The sequence below is a fragment of the Dermacentor variabilis genome, chromosome 3, assembly GCF_050947875.1.
Source record: "Dermacentor variabilis isolate Ectoservices chromosome 3, ASM5094787v1, whole genome shotgun sequence".
Classification (NCBI taxonomy): domain Eukaryota; kingdom Metazoa; phylum Arthropoda; class Arachnida; order Ixodida; family Ixodidae; genus Dermacentor; species Dermacentor variabilis.
The window spans coordinates 47,822,585-47,847,183 of record NC_134570.1 but is presented as its reverse complement, the minus strand read 5'-3'; the positions used below and the strand labels follow the sequence as shown (position 1 = coordinate 47,847,183).

The 24,599-nt window shown below is 49.2% G+C and overlaps 1 protein-coding gene and 1 long non-coding RNA gene across 4 annotated transcripts in view; both read right to left on the bottom strand.

Moving 5' to 3' along the window:
* Myo61F (unconventional myosin 61F) overlaps positions 1–24,599 on the bottom strand; it is a 189,632-nt gene that overhangs the window by 68,297 nt on the left and 96,736 nt on the right. The gene's annotated exons all lie outside the window — the stretch shown is intronic.
* LOC142575541 (uncharacterized) lies at positions 7,991–19,426 on the bottom strand. Its single transcript, XR_012826664.1, has 3 exons — positions 19,100–19,426; positions 9,329–13,311; positions 7,991–8,118 (listed from the first exon to the last, which is right to left on the bottom strand). It is a non-coding gene; the product is annotated as an uncharacterized LOC142575541 (long non-coding RNA).

Genomic DNA, 24,599 nt, shown 5'->3' with positions numbered 1-24,599 from the left:
CCGCCGTATAGACAGAGAGACGTTATAAGGGGAAAATATCCATAAGGGCCCTTTGGTATATCGCGGACAGCACAAAAAAGAGCGATAGGGAAGCTGCTTTAATAGAGGTATGACGCGTATAGGTGAGCACGGTTACACATTTTCGTAGTCATGCGTATACCTTCGATCCGGACGGCAAGTAGAGCGCGGTATACAGTACTTTGCGAGCGCCGTATGGTCTAAGCGTGGAACGCGTGGGGTGAAAACTGGTTGAACGTGGGTTGAAAACGTAACGGACCCCCCCCCCCCCCCCCGCTCCCTTATACTGACATTTGTTTGTGCATCAGCTAACAAAGATGCACTTTTATTATTCTACTCGAGGATGCCTCGCTAATGACTGCCCCTTAAGCAAGGATTAACTGTAACCACTCTACACGTCAAGTGATACACACTGTCACTGTTTGAGAAATGTATTTTTAAAATAATTTTGCGCTCGCGCGTTCGCATAGCTTTAAGTGAGCTGTATGCGGCTAAGAAGCAAGCGCGGGCTACCAACACCTGTTGCGGCGTATCCCATGGACAGCGCAGGAGGAGCAAATTTAACTGCACTAAACAATCTTTCGCGACCGGGGTCTGAAGTTCCCCACCTCTAAGGTTTGTACGCCCGGCGACAAAATCTTGCGGGGCACGATCGAGATCTGAGAGAAAGCTGAATGTCTCCGCAACCTCACAATGCAGCCTGGTATTTGCAATGCGAGCCTCGACTGGAATATGCTAACAACACTGTCGTGTACAGTTTTACTATCTGCTGCAACAGGCTGCTCGGGAGTTGAACATTTTCGGAGATCACGTGGTCCGTAAACCTTTTGTCGCCGGGTGTACATGGAGTCGAAAATTCGCAAAGATACTTTCTTTCAAAGTATTCCGACAGCGTATAACATTACGACATCGACCGATATTCTTTTAGTCTAATGTAAAATGTAGACAAGTTTCATTACTTTTCTCGCTGTGACCTCTTTCGTTGGTTCCACGGCATTGGCTTAGTAAAGGAGGAGGAGTAGATATTAATGAAGAGAAAGCAAGAGGTCGGCCTGGAGAGCGTGTCTCTAGCCTGCTACTCCTCGCTGGGGAAAGAAGTGGGAAATACAGGGAAAGGTAGGTGGCGAGTGATTATGTTATGGTACAATGAGCTACTATGTACACGTTGTCCAATATGCGGATGCGCACTGTAGGCGCAATACACGCAAGAGTAATCTTGGCCACACAAAAAGTAATCCTGTCACAAAAAGTTATTGCGCAAACACACTGACTGCTCGTCTCATAGGTTCTAGATGCGATCGTATAAACCAGTTTTACTTAGAAAGTTCAAAAGTGATTTTATGGCACGTTGGGCACAGTCAACACTCCTCCGGGCGCCCAAACGCATTTCTTCCGAAAAGGGGCGGGAGTCCAAGCAGTCAACAGTAGACTTGAGTGTTCTTCGTTCGGCCGCATATTGAGGGCACACACAAAGTACGTGAGCTATTGTCTCGGGAGTGTGACAGACGCTACAGTCAGGGTCCTGTGCTTGTCCAATCTTGTGAAGGTATCGGTGGGTGTATGCCACACCCAGCCGTAATCGATGAATGAGTGTTTCCGGGCCTCTCCGCAACCGAAGTGGAAGCCGGAATTGTAAACCAGCGTCAAGTCTATGGAGGTGCTCTTGCCGATGTTCGGGGTTGTCCCGAACATCGGGCTTAGTAAAGGTAATACACGAAGGATGGTAGTCGTGCAGGAGGTATCATCTGGTGTGACCAACAATCTCTCTTAAAGGAGTACATCATCATCATCATCATCATCATCATCATCATCATCATCATCAGTCTATTTTTACGTCCACCACAGGACGAAGGCCTCGCCCTGAGATCTCCAATTAGCGCTGTCCTGCGCTAGCTGATTCAAAATTACACCTGCAGATTTCCTAATTTCATCATTCCACCTAGTTTTCTTCCGTCCTCGACTGTGCTTCCCTTCCCTCGGCACCCATTCTGTAACTCTAACGGTCCACCGGTCACCTGCCCTAGTTATCAAATGGCCCACTCAGCTCCATTTGTTTTTCACTTCACGTCGACTAGAATATCGGCTATCCCCGCTTGCTATCTGATCCACACCGCTGTGTCTTAACGTTAGGCCTAAAATTTTTCGTTCCGTCGCTCCCTGCGCGGTCCCTAACTTGTTCTCGAACTTCTTTGCCCACATAATATACATACTATATGTACATAAAGGAGTACCTATAGCGTGCCTGCGCTGCCGCGCAATAGACGTCTATCCCGACTGCTAAAACGAAGGGAGGTTAGCCCTGCCTGGACAAGCGAAGAAAAACTTTAAGCGCTGACGTAAGCGACGCATGCCCCTTTTTCGAACATCAAACGCAGTGCAGCGAGAGGCGTGGTGGGCTTACCGACCACCCCAGCGAGGAAAAGTCGGCGCTCGAGGACAAATGCGGCAGAAATCGACGGCTTGGTTGGCCTCCCACAGAGTATGTATGTATACACCAAACGAATTCACGATCATCAGCGCCCACGAAGGACGGGCACAAGGATAAGAAAACTCGTGACAGCGCGTGTCCCGCGTTTTCTTATTCTTGTGTCCCTGCGTCTTCTTGCGCGCGGATCATCGCGAGTGTACTTAGAACGGAAAGAGCGCGAGGAATAACCGGGACAAGGAAGAGTGGGCGGAGAGACTGTGTATGTCTCTCTCTTGCTTGTCCGTCGCTTGCGCTGTTTTCATTTTTAAAACCATGTACTATAGCGCGTCAGTTCCTTGAATAATAAAAATGAAAAGTACCACGTTTGCTTTTTTTTTTTTTTAATACAGGGTACTACGAGTAATCGGACGGGCGAATGGACAGACGTGCACGCGCGCACACGCAAACAAGAAGAAGAAAAAAAAAATCGGATTCTCGTGTTGCAACTCATATTGAGTGCAATATTACCAGTTAGTCCGACAACTAACTCTGTGGAAGTTCACTGTGGATACGTTCCAGCTCGCCCAATAATTCACATGCCTTTTTTTTTTTTTTCTCGCGTCAAATAGAAGCGATCGGTGCAGCTCCGGACGACACTTTCGCGGGACATTGAAACTGTCTGGAAGCAGCATTAGCACTGAAGTCAAACAGCTCCGCCTGAAGTGGCCTTCAAACTTCATCTCAGATGCCCGGACACGTTGCCGCGCAAACGGAGTGCCTCTAGCACGCACACCCAGTGGCCACACAGACGACGGCGGCGACCGTCTGGTTGTGTAAAGGAGAACCGAAAGGAAAGGGCTTGCTTCTCCTCTGACGCACGAAGCGCGATCCAAAACGGAGTGTCCCAAAGTCGCGTTAGAAGCAGGCAGACCGGTGGCGTCCGCGAAACGCACGCGGCAAGTTCTCGACACCTCCCGTGGCCGCGAAAAACAAGCCGCGGTGAGTGCTGTCGCTCTGGCGTGACACTTGAAAGGCTTCGCGGGCAGAAAATAGCCGCGACAAAGGGAGGCAACACGGTGTTGCGGCACCGCTCTGAAGAATCAGTCGCGTGCCGAGAAATACACGGGCGTAAGGGATATGCACAGAAGGGTGGGAAGCGCGAAAATGATAGGCTATACATCATCATCATCATCATCATCAGTAGCAGCAGCAGCAGCCTATTTTTATGTTCACTGCAGAACGAAGGCCTCTCCCAGCGAACTCTATAGTAGCCCACCCCTGTCTTGCGTGCGCTATAGAGCCGATACCAACTTGCGCCTGCAAATTTCCCAAGTTCATCAGCCCACCTATGATTCCCTGTGCCGGCCTCGACTGCGCTTCCCTTCCCTTGGCACCCATTCTGTAACTCGATTAGACCACTATCTGCATTGCGCATTACACAGCCCTGCCCAACCGCATTTACTTTCTCTTAATCTCAACTAGGATATCGGCTATATCCCCGTTTCCTCTATCATACGTCACGGCTCTCTTCCCGTCTCTCAACGTTACGCCGAAGATTTCTTTTCTCTTTTTTTGCGTTTCAATTCTTCGTGCACGTAGTGTCCGCCGCACCGCATCGAGCAGACCACTTCACGAACAAGAATTGCGCTATCTGCCACAGGCAACGTTCAATAATTTTTGAAAGCGTTCGCCGAAACGCCCGCTCTATACCGCTGCAGCTTCGTCGAAGCCGATCGCCGTCTCGCGCGCACGGCCGACCTTGTGTAACGCACGAAACTGAGCGTTCAATTAGGCGGCGACCCGTGAAGGCACGCAGCCGCTCCCCGGCGGCGGCCAGGCGACGACAAGTTGCGTGAAGTCGCCGGGACGCACACGCCAGCCGCGCCGCCGTCGACCGCGCAGGGGGTCACGCTGGTCACGGCGCGCTAACGCGACAGTAACGAACTTCCGTGACCTGAGGCCATTCGTCACACGGTAGGGGGGGGGGGGGCGGAGATAGCTAGGAGTACACTCGCCACCCGCGGTCTCGACTGCGTGCACCAGATTTTCCCCCTCGCGCTATACTAGACACCTGTTTACTCGTAACGTTATTTTTTTTTTCCTTCTTTTTTTCTTTTTTACGGAGTGCTCGAGTATTACGTGCAACGCTGGCACAAATCAGCTTGGGAAACTATCCTATGCGCGGTGTCGAAACCGGAGGTCGTACGTCACGAAGACTTCTTTCCGGGCTCGTTTGATTGTCTAAACCAGTCGGCCTCATTTCGATGAGGGCGAAAGAAATGCAATGACACTCGTGTAGTTGGATTTAGGTGCACGTTAAAGAACAACGCGGTAAACATTGTTCCGGTGCCCTATGCACAATACGACGACCGTCATAACTCGCTGTGCCGTTACGGGAGGTTGAACCCAACAATGTAATTTGAGACTATAAGTGCAATAAGAGACAACACAGGTGTGTAAGGAAGACGGCAGAGGCGGTGGCTAGAACAAGTAGTGTTTGCTTGTCTGAAAAACGTGCAAGGACGTGTTGATACGCCCAGCACTGGAAGCACGCGCCTGCGCAGCGTGTTCAACAAGTGGGTTTCATCGCTGCAAAGATCGAACAGACGTATCACTAACACAATCCTCGCAACTCTTACCAATATCGAAAGTCTCATCGTTTGCATTAGGCCCCACTTGTTTAACTTCTACTTCTAGTTCGTACTTGTAGGACTCAACGCGAAATTTTAGCGCAGCTCTTCAGGCGTTTTGAATTCCCCCGGTTGCATCGCTCATTGTTCACAAAGAAAGCGCGGAACACGGGAGCGCGAGCGTCGCGTGGAGCGCATGCGCATTCTTGGGCGGCAGAGGCGCTGGCAAAGTAGGGCATGCGACGTTGGTCCGAAGCACAAGCCGGCGCTCTGTTTCCATTTATGGTATCGGTGGACGCGCTCGTCCGGCACTCGCCCCATGCCTTAGTAATGACGTCATCGGCGCACGCTACTGTGGCGCCATCTCGTAGTGTCGTGCGGCATTCTGCTTTCCTCCTCACCCTTTCGCCACACTCTCCTCCTTCGTTTTCTTCCCCGTGCTTTCACTAAAGCCTCCTCCTCGCTTTCCTCCTCGTGCTCTCTTCTTCGCTATATCGCCGTCTCTCACCCCCCGCTGAGCTCCGCGTTCGCATTTTCATCCGTCGCTTTGTTCGTTCGCTCGGTTACGCCGACGCTCGACGCAGGAACAGGCCCTTAGAGCTGCGCTCTAAAAACAATGTAGGTTGAACGTGCGTTTGAAAGCAAGAACATGTGTAAGGGTGAAAAATTTTCTTTCTTGACAGCATACGATAGAATGTTGCAGTATTTGGCGCGGGCCACATTGATAATTTCATCTTATTTTATAGCACTTCGGAAAACCTGTGCGTTTAATGAAATAATATTAAGGGTGTCAGTCATATTTAGTTACAAAGGTGTGACCAAACTGACGTGTTGTTCAAGTCCGCACCCCGGAAACAAGCCCAGGGGACAAGCAGTACACACGTCAAATGGCACACTTTGACCCTCCCAAAGAAAGCCGAGGTTTCTTCGCTCGCTGTAACTCGGCAAGGCGATCCGGGGCGCCGTCCGAGCCAGAGGCTGACGTATGGGCACTCTTTAGTTCTCGTGTGACCGCCATTTCTACGGCGAATAACATCTAGGCTTGGCGAGAGCTGAACCAGTTGAACGCTCCACGCAACTACGAGGCTGCAGCTATTTTCTGATGATGATGATGATGATGATGTCGGTAGCGGCTGGGCTGCGGGATCGATGTCATCGCCGCCGAGAACTTCAGCAGGCGGGCGCTCATTCGAACCACAAATCGGATGCGGCGTTGTAAGAAACGTAATTGAAGCGCGTGAAGCCAGAGCATATTCCGTGGGTGTGTCGAGCGTAGAAACCACAGGGTCACGTGTTTTGGCGATGTTTAAAATCTCGGTTGCGATCAGGAAGGTTATGGTAGCACTCGAAGTGGATGTGGGCGCTATCGGCCCCCAGCATGGCATCGGGCCAGCGGACATGGCGTGTTGCAATCCGCCACGTCATCAATAGCACGGTCTTATTCTTCCGTCGAGGAGGCCAGCGAACATGGTTGTCTCTCCCGTTCACGGCGGCTACCGCGAAGAGACCCCCTACAGGGTACGCCGCCACGTCCACGTACGTTACGTACGGGTCACCCTTGAATTGTCGGCGCTGTCTGTCGACGCGAGCCTTGCGTCGCTCCTTGATGCTGTGTCAGGGCAATTTCTTTGGTTGCAGCGTCGCCCGCAATCGCGACCGCAGCTGACGCCGGCTGCAAGGGGGGAAAGGCTCCAGCAGTAGCGTCTGAGTATGAGCGCCATACAGGACACACGACCGCAGGGCGACCACCCTCGCAAGGCCGACAAGGACGGTCACATCCGTCGCTTTCGTGGCCATGGACACCACAACGGTGCAGCACTGTGCACGGTAGTGGTCGCTGGAGCCGCACCGACGACACACGCGTTGCGAGCCGCGTTAGTCAAACGTCACACCATGACCAGGGACTCGCAGATAATTGGGGACAGGGGTTGTGGTGCTCATTTCCACCCGAACGAAGCGGGTGCCCGTGAGCACGCCACGTCGTCCGCTCATAGCACCAGCGTTGACAGACAGAACTTTGCCGTATGGTGATAGTGCCTGGACGAGGAATTCGTTCGGAACGAAGGACGGCAAGAGGAGGCCGGTTACGTTGGCGACCCGTGGGTCCACGGGAATGACAGGACAACGCTCGCCACCGATGATGAGGCAGCCAGCATCGACGATTCGAGCCATGGTCTCAGGACCATTCCCCGCAGGGATAACAACATCGAAGACCTGGGCCTTCGAAGGCGCCCACGGCACTGTAGGTGTCATGGCGTGAGAGGTGGACGCTCCTAACGTGAAACACGCAGGAACGTCAGCAGAAACACCATAGAGAAAGAAAATTTCAACAAGAGCGGACACTCCCATACACTCTTAGGCAAAGTTACACCCTTTGGCTTGCCCCTTCTGCCACACAACAATAATCGTTATCTGTCTTGATGCGTTTCCTTTCTTTAATGCTGCGAGCCCGCAACATTCCAGGAACGAACGGCACGCGCGTTATCAGAAGGAGCACTCCAAAGGGTGTAAACTGTTCTATGCTGATAACGCGCGTGCCGTTCGTTACTGGAAAGTACCGGACTCGCAGTGTTAAGGAAAGGAAACGCATCAAGGCAGATAACGATTATTGTTGTGTGGCAGAAGGGGCAAGCCAAAGGGTGTAACTTTGCCTAAGAGTGTAGAGCCCAGCGGCCGAATTGACTGTAGCACACCAAGCGGATGTTGTTGACTCCTTCCGGTTTCGGTTTTGGGCGCGCGTGTTTTGAACACCAGTTGGTACACGCCGCGCCGGCTCCGCTGCTCGGCGCGGCATTCATATTTTTTTTCGCTTCTGCTGAACCTCGCGTGGCCTTGGCGTGGAATCGTTTCATTATTAAGTAGAAATGATTGCGATTGACCTTTACAAGACTGCGCCGAATCTGTCAGGTGCAATTTCATAAAAACGAAAGACGTCTTCTGAAATGATGAAATGTTTATTTTGCTCTATATAAATGCTCGTTCTGGGCTTCTGCATTCATCCAAAGTTGTGGCACCAGGTAAGCAGCAGTCATTGCCGTACGATGCTCCACCGGATGCCATCAGCTGAAAGAAAGCAAATTACAAGCATGTATCATTTCGGTATATTGACCTAACAGGAGTATTGCGTGTAGAGGCGAAACGTGCGTAAGTGGTGAATGAGCGGCATTACAGATAAATTCACTTTTACGTACATTTCGCAGCAAGGACTCCTCCCAAACAATGCCATAAAATCTGAACATCCGGTTTTCAAGCACCCCTCCTTTCCCGGGCATTATTTCCTGCACTTTAAGTGCACAAATACACGGGTGACTGCGCGTTTCCAAAACAACTTGGCCTCAGTCGACACGATGGTACGCCAAGTACGCAAAGGTGGCTACAACACAGGCTCAGCCAGACCATGTTACACGCTCGCAGAATGCTTTCTAATCGCACTCAAGTCAGACTCGTGGGTGCAAAGCCTGTTTTCAGTCGCTCAGAATACATAAATGTCATGTTCTTGAGCTCCTCCGTGTTATCTTTTACGCGTCCTGCCGGCGCATGCAACACTCCCGTGTTATCACTCTCGGCAATCGCTCGTCGCGTTTTCAAGAAGCGTGAGTATCGAAATAAGGTATATGTTGTTGCAGGGCTATAAAATGCGTCACAAACTTGTCCCACTAAAATTCAGTACACGCAAAACTAACTCACTATGGCCGGCTTGCTTTTTTGCTAACAGCTTCACAACCCCAGGCACGGCGAGCAAGCCTCAAGATTTCCCAAAAAGTTACCAAATAAATTACAATACTTTTTCGGGTCAGAGAATGCGTCACGAACTTCTGCCAGTAAGATTCAGTACACGCGAAACTAACTGCGGCACACAGCCGAGCTGCTTTTCGCTAACTGCGCCACTACGCCGAGCGCGGCCACTGTGCTTGAAAAGTACTCCAAAAAGTAGCGAAATTAGTTACAATAATGTCTTGGGTCAGAGAAAGCGCCAAAACTTGTCCCGGTAAGATTCAGTACAAGCGAAACTGCGTCTCACGGCCAAGGTGCTTTTCGTGAGAAAGCCAGGTGCGGCGAGCGTGCCCAAAAACTACCGAAATAGGTTATAATTATGCTTGGGCTCATAAAAAGCGTCGCAAACATCTCCCAGTACGAGTAATTAACTCACATTAACTAGGCTTGGACTGCGGAGCTGTTTTTCGATAACTGCGTCACTATATAGGTCGAGTTTTGCGCAGTAAGCCTAAATGTGCTTGAAGTGCGTCGCAGACTGTCCAACAAAATTCCTCACCTTGCTGCAGTCCAGTAGAGCAGCGGTGCCGTGTCGAAATGCAGACGGAACACAAGAGAACGCCGGGAGCCCCAAAAACGGGCTACATCCAAAAGAGACGGGTTGCCGAGCACGCGAGCTTCACATGCGCAGCCGGCCTCGCTCACTCCTGCGGCTTGTCTGGCGCATGACGTATGCACGCGCGTCTGGCGTGCCGCTAGCTTGTTGCTAGGCAACGCAACAAAAAGTTGCAAAGTATAAGTTCATTTACACGGAAAACTTTTTCACCTTTAGTGGGAAGGAATAAAAATAAATAAAACGTTGTCTGGAAGTTTATTTCACATTCTTTTTTTCTGATGCTCGCGTCAACTAACGGATGGTGTTGAAACTAGGCGTGACGTGTTTCCTGTTGCCAGTTTTTGAAGAGTGTCCCCTCTTGTTGAAGAAACACTCCTTCGTCTTTTTCTCCAAGAAACCAACATCGAAATCACAGGACATGACAGTTTGAAGCCGAACTCTAGGTGCAGCACCGCTTGGAAACCATGACAAGGAACCGCCTAGCCTGCTCTAAGTACTATTCTCTATTTCGATCAACGTTTTCTTCAACGCTTGCGGCAATTGTTAAGCTTAAGTACTGTTTTTAACAAGTTCAATATTAAGCATGATTCTTTTTACATAATCACGACTACATTCTTGTTGGAGACAATGTGTGTAAAATAAAGTAGGCTGATATTGTGAACGGTGCTTCGTTTAGGGAACTTATAGACACCCAGATTCTTCACAGCAAAGCTGTTAGCTTCAAGTTGGTTGAGATTCTTCCGCGTTTGCGTGCGCGGTGCTCACACACACACAAAAAAAAAATTTTCAGGGTCTCTTAAGATCTCTCGTAAGAGACAAACGGAGAAAGCCTACTCTTCCGCCTCTTATCATTCGCCTCTTCTCTTTCGCTTGTTTCTTTTAGTCATTACTGCTCGCTACTAAGTTTTAGTCATTTATAATCAACTGTGGTCATTGCAAGCCATCGTTAGACATGTCTGTCATGTCATAGTCATTACAAGTCATTTCAGTCATTATTAGTCATTACTTGTCATTACGAAGCATTTTTGGTCATTTATAATCAATTGTTACAATTCGTCGTTAAACATATTGGTCATTTGGCAGTCATTAGTAGTCACTACAAGTCATCTCAATCATTATTAGTCATTACTGGCCATTACTAAGCATGTATAGTAATTTCTAATCAATTGTAGTCGTTACAAGTTGTCGTTAGACATATTGGTCATATCATAGTCATTACTAGTCATTACAAGCCATTTCAGTCATTATTAGTCATTACTGGTCATTAGTAAGCATTTTAGTCATTTGTAATAAGTTGTGGTCATTACAAGCCGTCGGTAGATATATTGGTCATTTCGTAGTCATTAGTAGTCATTACAAGACATTAGTGGTCATTACTGCTCATTACTAGACACTTCTAGTCATTTCTAATCGATTGTGGTCATTACAAGCCGTCGTTATTCATATTGGTCATTAGTAGTCATTACTAGTCATTACTAGTCATTATTAACCTCTACCAATCTCTATTATAACGTTATCATTCACTAAGTGTCACTATCCATCATTTTGCATTCTTTATTCTTTCTTCATATGGCGTGATGACGCTTCGGCGGACACTGCGGCGGGCACTCCGGCGGTCAAGTCTGCTGACACAAACTTCACCTTGAGCCTAGAAAGGCTTTCGCCTTAATAAACGGCAGCTGGAAGGCTTTGAGTGAGTTTCTGCGCAATAGAATTATGTTTTCTCGTGTATTCGGATTGCAAGCCGATGCTATCATGTTTGCAGGTTGTGTGTAAGTCGTACTTTACGAATTTTCTTACGCATTTTACTTTGAGGAATTCAGTTCAAAAAACGCACTTGCGCTAGGCGGAAGGCCTACAAGAATGAGGATGTATGCTGTGCTAACGGTACTGCCAAGCCTGTAACATGCGGCGTGTTTCGCGCCCGTTTGGGTATAAAGCATGTCGTATTCCGTGTAGATCAGGTGAAGCGCACGGCATTTTGCGGTTCGGGAGCGAAGGACCTCACGCTTCCGCCATATCCTCCTCCTCCGCTTTCCTCCCCGCGCTCTCTTCGCCATTGCAGTCTTTCATCCCCCGCTGACCTCCGCGTTCGCTCATTCATCCTTCGCTGCGCTCGTTCGCTCGGCTACGCCGAGGGACGCCGACGCTAAACGCAGAAACGGACGCCTAAAAGAGTTGCGCTCTAAAAAACGCGAAACTTTTTTCCATTACTTCGAGGGAAGTTGATGCCATCGTCGTCGTCGCTACCATCCACTTGGCCGGCCGTTTTCCCGCGCATGTCTAACACGTTTCCAATGCGAGAAGCAGGCGGCCCTGTCTTGCTACATACCGCGAGGTATGGCACCAACGCTTGCCGCGGCGCTGCCCACGGGTATATAATTAACGTAACGACAACATCGTAAATGGGCGCGCGAGCCAACGGTTGTTATGAAACAGCGCCGACGGAAACGTGACGCAATAGCGAAGACAGCGCCAAGCAACGCGATTAACTAACACAGAAACGCAAGCAGAATGGCGAGAACAGCTCAGGAACCCTGAACCCGAACCGCGTACAAGCAGCTTGAGTAAGCAAACGCGAAGAGAATAAGGGAGCGGCGCTTATACACAAGCGACACACAGAAACACTGCTGCAGGGCTCTTTTTTTTTTTTTTTTTACAATGCAAAATAGCGAGAACGAAGCGGCGGAGGTCTCTCTATACCTCAGCTCTCTCTGCCTGCGGAAGCGTTGTTTTCCTTTGAAGAAGAGGTTGCCGCCGCCAAACGTAGCCTCCAGAAGCTCCGGAAGGCGTAATCCAAAATAGAACGCCTGCATGTGTGCTGCGCGAAGCAGCAAAGTGCGGACGCGCCACTGAAGCCGGGAGCGAAAGGAGCTCAATAAAAAACACGCATACACACAAACTGCGCGGGGCGGCGGGACAGTCAGTTTCGAGGTGTTTCTCGGGGAGAGGAGCTCCTGGAACTGATGTCGAAAAACGCGAGCTGAGAAGGCGACGAGAGGGAGGAGGATATAAGGGTGAGAGAAGACACGAGAGGAACAAGAGGAAGAAGAATAAGTTTGGATTGGATTGGATTGGAGAAACTTTATTTATGCCTGCAGTTGGGCGCTCGCGCCCCCCGACGAGGGCCTACGTCATCCTCGAAGTTGCCGTTACTCGGCGCGGGTCTCCGCTCGCCGTTGCCGGCTCGCTGGGTCCGTGCCTTTCGAGCGCCTCGAGGACCTGCTTGACGGCCCAGAGCTGATCGTCTCTGTCGTAGCTCTTCGCGGCTGCCTCGAGCCGCGGTGGGAGTGTTCTTGAGTTAGCGTCTTCTGGATATTTAATGCAGTCCCACAAGATGTGCGTGTAGTCTGCGGTCTCCATCCGGCAGACTCTGCACATATCTGTCGGATATGTCTCGGGGTACATGCGATTCAACAGTTTCGGGCTCGGTAGCGATCCGGTCTGGAGCTGTCTCAGTACTACCGCCTCCGCTCGACTCAGTCTCAGGTGCGGGGGTGGAAGGGTCCTGCGAGCCAAGCGGTAGGCCTTCGTGATTTCATTGTAATCCGTCATGCGGTCCTTGGTTCCGAACCACGTCGGACGGTCTGTCGCCGGGGCGCGGTTGGTTAGCGCTCGCGCCGCGGCGTGTGCCGTCTCGTTATGGTTCTCATTGCGTTCCGACGCGTCGCCCGCGTGCGCCGGGAACCACTTGAGTCGTACTTTTCGTTCGTCTAGTTTTACCGCTCGCAGTACGCGCTCAGCCTCCCTGCAGATTTGCCCTTTGGCGAAGTTTCGCACCGCCTGTCTCGAGTCACTCAGCACCGTGTGGCAGTCTGCGTCGGCGATGGCCAGGGCGATGGCTACCTCCTCCGCTTGTTCCGCTCCGGTGCTTCTCACGCTCGCTGCCGTCCTCGTGGCGCCGGTTGACGCCTCTATGACGACCGCTGCGAAGAGGCTTACTCAAGGAAAGCATCACTAGCCATGTAGGCGAGTAGCAACGGGTCTGGTTGCAGTGTTCGTCGAGGACTAACAGAGTGATGAGGGCACAACGACGATATAAGATAAGGGTGACGACGGCACGACAGAGACAGCAACAAAGACAATGGACGCGGGTAACGACAACGACGACAGTGACAACGACATTGATAATTAGAATTACAACGATAATGACAAGGACAATGACAACGCTGAAAGTCCGGGGAATACAGTTCAGCGGAAACCGTATGATGATGAGCACGACGATGACGCATGCGGCAAGTGCAGTGCTAACGACATGACGCAAACTCGACAGCTATCGCTACAAAAAAAGCTATGGGGAACGGAACTATATCTACGGAAAGAGTAGAGTCGAGAAAGAAGTACAGCAGAGCGAGGAAGCGGTGACAAAAGCGCAAGTGAGTTGAAGAGTTGCGGCATCTGTTAGCTCAGACTAGACCGCGGCAGCGGAAAGGTTTCTTTGAAAAGAAAAAGAAAACGAAAGAAAAAAAAATGGGGTCGTGTGAAAGAGGGGTTCGTCCGAAAGTAAGGCGGCCCGGACGACACAGAAGCAGCGGATAGCAGGGGGAGGGGAAAAAGGAGTAAAAGTGTGTGATGTGGGAGAGCACAGGACGAGAGCACAATGCGAGAGAAAGCGAACGCGGGAGACGCTTCTTGGCAAGTGAGGCGACGCGGAATCGAGGAAAAGGGAGCGCTTGCGGCGACGTCGCGGCTGCGCGCGAAGGGTGAACAAATAAAAACGAGACGGTGTGTCGTGCGGCGAGGTATACGTTGCGTAATCGGCGCACGAAGAGCTTTGTCGCCCTCCGGAATATACTACGTCGCAGTTTTCTTAGAGAGGAGTCAGAAGGAAAAAAAAAAAAAAAAAGAAGAGAACTGTTCATATACACAGGCCGCTCGAGCGTGGAGAATTTCGCTTACCCGTTACGAAGTGCCTCGTCAGCGAAAGTGCTCTCAAGTTTGGCGGCGCTAAGACGGGATGCGACGCGATTCGGCTTGGACTCCTCCTCTCCCCATGCTCTGTTCGTTTTTTATTGTTTCGCCAAGTTTGTCGGACGCCACTCAAACGCCGAGGAGCTAGTACGTAACGCTGAAAAACAACACTTCGTACTTTCACTCGCTGCAGCAAAAGGCCAGGGCGCAGCCAATAGCCTGAAACGAATCTTCTTAACACAGCAATGACTACGCGACAAAGTATTTAGTTACTCCAAGAAGGTGCGCCCTTTCGTGCATAACGCCGCAATCTGCATTTTCCGTCCCCTGTAAATGGACGCTAACTTCGCTTCGTTCACGGTTACGCATACGTAACTGCATTCTGAAGTATTCTCCCCATCGCATCGTTCCTAGTAGTTCGGAACCTTTGAAGTCGGCAAGAAGAAGAATAAAAAAAAAGTTCGCATATAATAAGACGTTATCGCTAGGAGGCGCGTTCGACACGTGAATCGCTTCCCTCTGTTCTCCAAGCGCTGCAAGGAAGGCATCGACCCCCGAGAATGCCAACTTTAACGCGCGCTGGCTAACGCGCCTCCAAGGTCCGCTCCGCGGTCACGGCCTGGCGTCGCGCATATGGACGGCCGCGTACATAAGCATTCCAATCTGCGTGGGCTTCCCCCGGGCGCGCCTAAGAGCAATCGCGCCCAGGAAACGACCACTCAGCCGTGACACAGTTGAGAGTGCAGCAAGCGGGCGCGTTGCCCGAAGACGAGGGATAGCCGCGTACCGCCGGCCCCGCGGGCTCTATGTATACGAGATCTGCCTCTTCTCTCTCCCACCGCAGCTGGCCATGAAATGCGAAAGGACAAAGGCCGCCGAAGCAAGCGCAAGGACCTCGATTCCGCCCCCCCCCCTCTCCCTCTCTATTCTTCAGCACGCAGATACTGCACAATACGACTTGCCCGAGCGCAACCGTATATATACATACGCCGCGTATGTGGTTAGCGACTCCTCGTGGTTAGAGACTCCCTCGGCTGCGTGACGTCGAAGGCTTGAACCTTGCGGTCGTCGGCAACCCACCGGTTCTTCTCAAGCATTCGCAGTCGGCCGCAAAACATTTACGGGAAGCGGACTTGGCGAGAAGAAAAACTTGTGTCCAACGTAGCCGGCCGCTCGTTCGCGTTGTTCCGAAAATGTAACTTCGGGCATAAATTGAACGTAAGCAGTGCGGTACGCCGTTAAACGCCGGTCCTAAGGCGTGGCTGTCGTGCACTTTGCTGGCGTTCCAGCTGCTGGTGCCAGCTGAAGCTATACGTCACTTGCACAGATGTGTAAAACCACAGCTCGTCTGCTGCGAAACTCGGCGATCGTGCATTCGTGAGAGAGCAAGGTTCGCACGTGCTGTACGCTCATGCCTTCCCTTCTTGACCATACTGTACAGTCGGCCACGAAAGTTAACAGGACACGGTATCTGCGAGGGAAAAAAAAAGGACTGACCAGGGAATTCAAAGCGTCAGCGAGTGGTGGTCCTTGCGACCTAAATAGTAGTTATCCACTAAATTAAAAGCGCCGTATGCCTTAAAAAAGCCGACTGTCGCATCTCATGTGAAAATCGGGTCCCGTACGCTTCTGTGGTCGACTGCGCACACATAACATACAGAACGACATTGCAAGCATCGTGGTGCAAAGAAAGAGAAACACTGAAAAGATCGTTTCTTTGGAGCGTGTACGTCGCCTGCGGCCACCTCGAACAGCTATTGATACTCGTGTAGTTTGTTCTATTTGCGTAATAGGAAAAACCACGAATCTGTACCACGTAGACGATCAGTGTCGCTGTACAGCTTTCACAAGTGTCTACCTACGGCTATGAAATATTGCATGACGACGTTCATTTTTTCTTTCCTTTTTACTTTGAGATACAGCTGGGATGCGAAATGTTTCAATTCATTGAAGCGAAATGTTTCAATCTGTCAAAACCAGTGTTGCTGTACAGCTACCACAATGATCGTTGAATTCATAAACTATTTCCGTTCCTGTGAAGTGTGCGGTACGCTCAACGGCACTAATGAACAATGCATCGGCACGACGTAATGCTTTGCCATTAATGTCATCCGAGGAGACACCTCACTTCCAAACGTATCCCCCTGCGACTATGAGAATTTAATGTGCTACCGTCGCACCGTAGCAACAAAACGCAACAAACTCACCTCGGACACGGCTTCGCCGCCGCGCCAACTATGCATTCAGTGTTGCCAGCTCGGTTAGGGACGAACGGAGCATACAACGTTCTTCCCAGTAGTGCCTACGCGAAGACAAGTCTCAAAGACCGAGAGTGCCCCCTCTCGCAACGATTGCACCTCGCGCATGCGCAGAAAGAGCAGTTAAATACAATTTTGACGTACTCGTCAGTTGTAGTTTCCTTTATCTAGGTATCATAGGCGTTCTGTGGCCTGGCTACAAGAACCAGGCTGGTCCAACACTGTTTAAAGTTTAGTATTGCGATAGCAATTATATGGACACTCCATGCGCCAGTCCAAGGGCAAAGGAGGGGGGGGGAGGTGCGTTCTACTCCGGATGGCCCAAGCGCCGGACCCGCTGGGCCGCTGTATATTGAAAGCCATCTGGGACGGGTCCAGAGTCTGCGCTGTGTATTCGCTGCTAATTTCGCGTTGAAGCCCCCCGAGCGGCCGCACGAAGACCAATTCACTCGCTACTGCTGCCGCATTTCCTCACTGCAACGTTTGACAGCGAGTTCCCGCGGTCATTGAGTGAGATGTGTTCATGTTTGCTTGTGCGCGCGTGACACTATGCTTGTTTTAATTGAGGTAGTATGCCTATGTTTACAAGTTTATGCGGCCGATAAAGCTACTCGCAATAGTAGTTTACAAAAAAAAATAAGGAAACAAGAAGAAGGCCTCTGTTACGCTTTCAAAGATGGATGTGTTTCCTGTTGAGATCGCTACGGACACACATCAGCTCTTGCTTCTCATTTTTGTGTAACTTTGATTTATTGCTTGTCAACCAGCATTTACTCGAGATGTTCAATAAACTTTCATTTGTTAGTGCGCCTGACGATCGTATTGGTCTCTAGCAGAAAGGTGTTCATTCTTTTTTCTGTTATTGTTTGTTAGGTATTGTATAAGGTCGTGTGCCTTTCTTCCTTTTGTAACTACTCTTTTATTCCTCCTCATCTAATACTCCTACTTTGCAGCCTGCGAAGTATACAAATTAATTAATAAATAAATACATAAGCACGTTTCATTCATTCATCTGCATACACCTGGCGGCATCCCTCCCTCAACAGACGTCACTGTGTTGATGTCTCGCAGGGCGCATCTACCTTAACTGCCTTTTGCATTTTGGTATAGTTTGCAAACAGTGTAGTGCAAAAACATTGCATGACATTTAGTTTCTGACCTATGCGGTGCATAAACAAAGCTTGCAAAATATGACACGTTGGATTGTTGAAAATAAGGAGAATTGTATATATATTGCAGTTACTTTAACAGCATTTCGCTGACCACTTGACAAAAACTTCAATTCGCATAGATTCCAACACGTGCACTGAATCGGCAGTTTTTTTTCTTTTTTTGCTTGTTAATGATGTCGTTACTGCGTTGCCATATCTTATAGATTTGAAAATAAGGTTCAGTACATTACTTTGTTACAACATATTTTTAAAAATGCGTACATCACGGCGATTTCAACACAAGAACTTGACACAAACACGCACTCTATAGGATGCGGACAAACGCTCAGGACGAACACCAACATATTTGGAACCTGAAACTTATGGAGGTGAACAGTTTCATTTCATGGCTGTTAATGACAGGGAGAAAGAAAATATAATTGTGTTCATGAAACAAAATTGCATTAATAAGCTTAGAGATACTCATTCCTTAACACTTTCCAAATGAGTAATTATATCTTGATTTCGACATTGAAGCACCCTTTCCACAGCAAGAAAAGGAATCAGTTTTTCCGGCTTTGAGCGCTGAATTGCTGGCAATTCAAGCGGCCATAAAGTTCTGCAAATAGAATATGTTTAGGAATACCAGATAGGAATGAACATTGAGGCTTTCCTTTGTACTTTCTTTGGCTGAATAACCTAGTTTGAAATGACTCCCTTTAGTATGTCGTAACAACGTTGATCTAATACCGGTTAAATATGTGAGTAGCTTAAGAGATATGCACGATTGCTATAAATTAGTGAAGGAACTATACCATCTGATAACATTAATAATATATTCATACTTATTATTTCCACAAAACAGGCTAACCGTAAGCGGCGTGCGAGGCTGAGCAGGAAGATGAAAAACCCAACGGCAAATGCACCCGCCGTCGGCCTACGTTCCTGCATTATGCATAGAACGCACTGACACGGTCTTCTTGTTAAAGGTTCACAGTATACTAACAGCTCGAGACACAGGACAACCAAATGGACGACAGGCGCGTCGTTTAAAATAACATGATGAACCACGTACAGGCTTCTACACGAGTGACGATAGCCGCTCAAAATATTCGATGTGTCGGCTTTTGCGCCTTTTAGAAATATTCAGAGAAGACTCCTATATTATCTCCACAACACACGCACCGCGATGGACCAACCAGGCCAGCGCTAAGGTTGAATCTCACAACACAATTTCCATTCTACATTCAGTAATCACACACAGATCATCAGCGGCTTCGTTCAGGGGCAGACGTGGGCTTTCGGGTTGGTGCTTGTTGTTGCGTTTGGTGCAAGAACGTGGCTAGGAGCAGGAACCGCTTATGCAGTAATCGCGAGCTACAATATGCACACACATTTCACCAGAAGCTGACGCTGAGCACGGGTACATCGCGAGGGCCTCGTTGGGCTGACACGACGACTTCGCTGCAGCCGAATTCCGAATACTGCGCATGCGGCGAGGCTAGCTATGTGAACTTGTTGATGAGTCACCTTGTAGGTTTTCACAGCGCAGGCAGAACGACACGGAGACAGAAAGCGCACGAGACAATACACAGCGCTGAACAAACAGCTGCAAGCAGCTGTTATATACGTGTGCCGTGTCTCATCGCACTGAACTCCAGAAACCGCCGTCGCGCACTCCAAAACAAATTTAAACATCAAAGCGCTCTTAAATTACAAAAGACGCCAAGTCATTTGCTCCTAGTAAAGACAGGTCAATAATATTGTACTTGTTTTCTTCGTTACATTAAAGGAATTATACGGCGTGCGCCACGAAACCTGGCAGCAAGCAACACTGGGCGTCGCACCAGTCACATTGTTGAAATCGAAATCATATGAAGTGGGCCCTCTAAAAATCGCATTGTGACGCGTGCGACTAAACCTTTCTTCGTCGTTCTTGTAGCAGCATGTGAAACAGCCTTAGCCCATGCAAAGTGCGCGGTCATGAACATCTCGATATCACACTTGAGTGTGCCTGGAGATATATGCACAGTGGATATAATAATTCTGTCTTTAGTTTGCACGGCACAGACATCCCCACAGTCGGTGGCTTTGTCCTCTTGCGAGTCAAGGGTGTATGGTTGCACACACGTTTTGTCCTTTGCGTATATGGCAATGCCTGCTGCTCGTGAGTCCACGTGCTGTTCATAAACGATTCCAGTATACCCATCGACTGAAACAATGCACATTGGTTGAGGTATTTGTATTTATTATTATTATTATTATTATTATTATTATTATTATTATTATTATTATTATTATTATTATTATTATTAAGGTGAAGCCTACTTCACTTCCGCCAGTGGTCGGCCCGGTGTTGCACTACCTCCGGGATGGGACCACATTTTTGCTCACGGACACGACAAATGAATAAGGGCGGGAGGGGGGGGGTATACAGCTTCGCTGTGAAACAAAAAGAAAACAGAAAAAAGGGGGAAATGAGCGTCGCCATCGTAACTGTCACGTCTTACGGTAGACACGTGAATGACCCCACGGCCATGAAGAAGACAAAAGAAGAACAGTAAGTACGAACGGTAAGTAAGTACGAGCTCGTGACAAACAACACAACCGCCTCTTGTAGACTATACAAGAAATCGCTGGTAAGACGACCGGCTGTTCTCACAATGGGTGAAACTGCTTCGGAACGGAGCCCGCGTCCCTCGCAATTCCGTGGTGCGATTAGCCCGCCTCCGCAATGGCAAACAAGCGCGCTCGGAACGCTCGAAACAGCGTCTCGTCCATGTGCGCATCGCCCCGAACCACGGAGGAGTGGCTCCTCACGGATCCCACAACAGCAACAGAGCCTTGGAAACGCTGGCCTCGACGCCACGAGCCTGGCTCCGGACAGCAGTCGAATTAAGTCGTGGGAGTGATCCCCGCGCGGGTTTCCGAACTGCGAAGCCTCACAATAGGCTATTCTCTCTCTCTCTCTCTCTCTCTCTCGTGAGGTCGATGAGCTTTTTTTTCCAACGAGAAACCCTTGGGTCGACATATAGTAAGGCCCTCCGGACTGATTGTGAGCACCCGTTGGGCAGCTGCTCGAAAGCACCAAGGAAAGCGGCAACACGTGAAGTACTGTATAAGGCTGTGCCCTTGTTTCTTTTGTGACTACCTTTGTATCTCTCTCTCTTAATACACCAACCCTGGAGCGTGTGAGGTATGCAAATAAAAGATGTGGCGGCGTTTCAGTCACATTGTACGTGGCCCAGAAAGGTACTGTCAACAGGCGATGAAAAAAAAATGATAGACGTAACGTTATTGAACAGGAAGGCAGCGGTATGAATGAGTAAGCAGACAGGGATAACCAATATTCTAGTTGACATTAACAGGAGGAACTAGAGTTGGGCGGGACATGTCTAGAGGTTAGAGTAACAGAATCGGTGCCAAGAGAAGGGAAGCACAGTCGAGGACGATGGAGAACTGGTTGGGGTGATCAAACGATGAGATTTGCAGACACAAGGAGGAGTGGTCAGCATGCGAAAGACATAGGTAATTGGTGATTTCTGAGAAAGATCTCTTCGTCATGCACGGGACATAAATATGCTGATGACCATAATGCTGCCGTCAATTTACTCAGCAGGTAAAATTAATATAGACGTGGCCAAGTTTTCGAAATTTACGTAGCAAAGGCTGTTCTTCGAAACGCATGAGCGGGAAGGAAAAGTCTCAACGTAGAAGTCTAAATTTTTTTGCCTGTAGCTACGCCTTTCTGTTTACGAACAAGCAGTCTGTTTATTCGCGACTCCAGCTAAATGAGCGCCCTCTAGCGGCCGCGTCGAGAACCAGCCTATCTAGGTTCAGCCGCAAGTTTTCACATTACGGCGTGCACTGCAACGTTGCCTCGTAATTCTCACATCGTATTGATACCACAGAGCACAAGCCCGAAAAAGAGAGAGAAGAAAAAAAAAACGGATGTCGAAAGAATTTTACCGTGTACCAATTATGGCGCGTCATCGCGGCGGAAAGGCCGTAATTCATCATTTCATGGTTTCCCGAAAGTAGCAGACGACGCGCAACGGAGGGCGACAATAGATCAGAAACGTGCGCATTGGGAAAAAGGTGACTGACACTATGGTGGCTTGTTCGAAACGCTTCACTCAGGGCGACTTCCCTATCGCCGGTGAGTAGACCATTGCTTTCTTTTTATAACTATTAGATTTATGATGCTCGCGTTTAAAATTGCGGAGTGCACTTTTGTTTAGGCAGACACTTTAATAATTTAGTGATGTACGCTTAAGCTTTATTTGGTTTGGTTACATTAGTCTTCTGCCCCAGCATTAGTGTTGCTATGCGATGCTTTAAAAGTAGCAGGGATATTCTCGCTAATGTACTTTTGTCCGCAGGCACAGGAACGTAACTAGCTCGGAAGGTCTGAAGCTGATCATGACACATACCGTGAAGCGACATATCGTTTTGATATGTTTAGTTTAGCGATGTATATATAAAGAAGATGCTGTTTTCTCATTCAGCGCAGTGAGTTGCCAGTTTATTAGCGTGCAAGAAATTCAGAAACAACTGCAAACAGCGCTTACTGTTCCAGATTTGGAGCATTCGGTCTGGCCACAGAGCCGTATAGTTTGCTTTCCGACACCGCGCACACAGCCAAATCTCATTACAACTGGCTCGATTCGTTTCCAAGTCATTACACTAATACACACACTAATTACACTAATTCATTTACACTAATACAGGAATGCGCGGGACATCGCTCAATAGAAAACCCTCGCTAAATTTCGAACACCCATCGGAAGAAACGCAACTTGGTCCCGATTGGTAATTTACTTCTCACGTTTCACGGCGATTTGAAAATTCCTACGAACGGCGGGTTTTTGCTGTGTCACCAAGCCCGGACCCTGCCTCGAACACTGCGTATGCTGCGAGCACGAACAAGCGCCAGTCATCAGACGTAGGCTACCTTATCACACCGGTTAGATAACTGTAAAGAGAAAGGTGCATCCCGACTTTGTTTTTATCCCAAGACACACGGACCGTGTAATTGAAAAGATTTTTGGCCTCGTTCCATTAGCGCACAATATCCGCATTTACCTTCTGAAAGCACGAAAGGCGTTACTGCCTATATACTGTGGGATCTTTATTTGCTGCAACACGACTCACAGCGCGCAGTTGCCCGTGAAGGTCGAAAAACAGTCAGGTATATCGCACCTGCAGCGACAGAGCAACGCTTCGAACAAGTGCTTGTTCCTTTCGAAGGCCTGCTACACACAAACACTTCCTTTTTTTTTCTTTTTAAACATCCGGCTTACTTGAAAGGCTCTTTGTCTTTAAAGAAGACCGACGCGGCTTGCTAGGCAAGCCGGCCACTTGCACACGCAGCGCAACGATTTCGGCGATTTTGTCGCTGAAATGCTTGAGACTAATAAAAAAAAAATAAGGTATAATCAGCAGCAAGAGCGCTTTCGGCTTCGACGAAACGCCTCGATTCTACGTCACAAACGAAAAACTTGAGCACAGCGCCAAGCGGAAGAGCCGCCGTGAACCTGGTTGTCGTGGCCATCTTTGTTTATTTTGGACAGTGTCGCCAGCGCAAGTGCCGCATTCTGGAGTAGCCAGCAGCCATGAGACAACCGAGTGCCGGTCTATAGGACCGTGCCATCGCGCCGCGATATGTTAAACTCGTGTTCTTTTCTTTCTTTTTATTTCTTTTTTGGCAATGTCCACAGTTGTTTCGGCACTTCGACTCATGGCATCGCTGCAAAGCAACACGAGAGAAACAATAAAAAATCGTGACCTGAACTGACATTTTCGTTCCCGAGAAGAACGAGTTGTGACGTATAGAGATACGTCCCGAACGCGAGACATCTTCGTTCGATGAGTGCAAGTCGCGTAATCACGTAATCCCGTCGTGTATAGCACCCACATGACAACTACATTCATACCCAGTCACATTTCTTTTTTTCGTGTATCAAAAAAAAGGGGGAAAAAAGAAATCAGCGTGCAGGCTACAGCGATTCATCCGGCTCTCGCCGCCGTCTTCACAAGAACAACTTCTTTCTTGCGAGACACACAACGTCGTCTTCGACCGCCACCACCGTCATCATCATCATCATCAGCAGCAGCAGCAGCATTTTACGTCCACCGCACAGGACGAAGGCCTCTCCCAGCGATTTCCAATTATATCTGTCTTGCGTTAGCTAATTCCAACTTGTGACTTCAAATTTCCTAATTTCATCACCCACACCTAATTTTCGGCCGTCTTCTACTGCGCTTCCCCTCCCTTGCCCGTCAATACTATTCTTCTGAGTATTCTCACATGCACGGACAACACAACCCGCATTGTCAGTGTCCACCCTAAACCTAGCACAAACTACCCGACGTGAAAGTACGGTGATAACGCAGTGGTTAGCGAGTCAAGCTCCCACAATGACGCAAGGGCATGAGTCGGAAACCCCGGTGGCTCCGAAGTTACCGCCCACCATCAAAACAAGCATCGCAAGCTTGCTGCGGAGGTGACGACAAGGTGTGGCCTTCACTCAGCGCTGTATTCCTACCGCTTATCTGCCATGCGGGCGATTCGGACTGCGAGATACCCGAGACTGCAGAACACGTGTTGTGCATCTGTATGCGATACGCTGTGCAAATACAATGGCTGTCAAGGTGCATCAGTCACCCTTCGACTGAAAAGTGTTCTATACTGGGACCTGTAGGACGGACGATCGTAGTCGGCGATATTCTACAAAGGCTTTTATCAGATTCTTGCAAGGAAGTGGTTTGGATTTGAGACTTTGAAGAGTCTTCGTTGTTCAATTCCATTCCCCGCCGTGCGTATTCGTCCCCGTCAACAGTTTTCTCTCTCTCTCCCTCTCCCTCTCTCTCTCTCTCTCTCTCTCTCTCTCT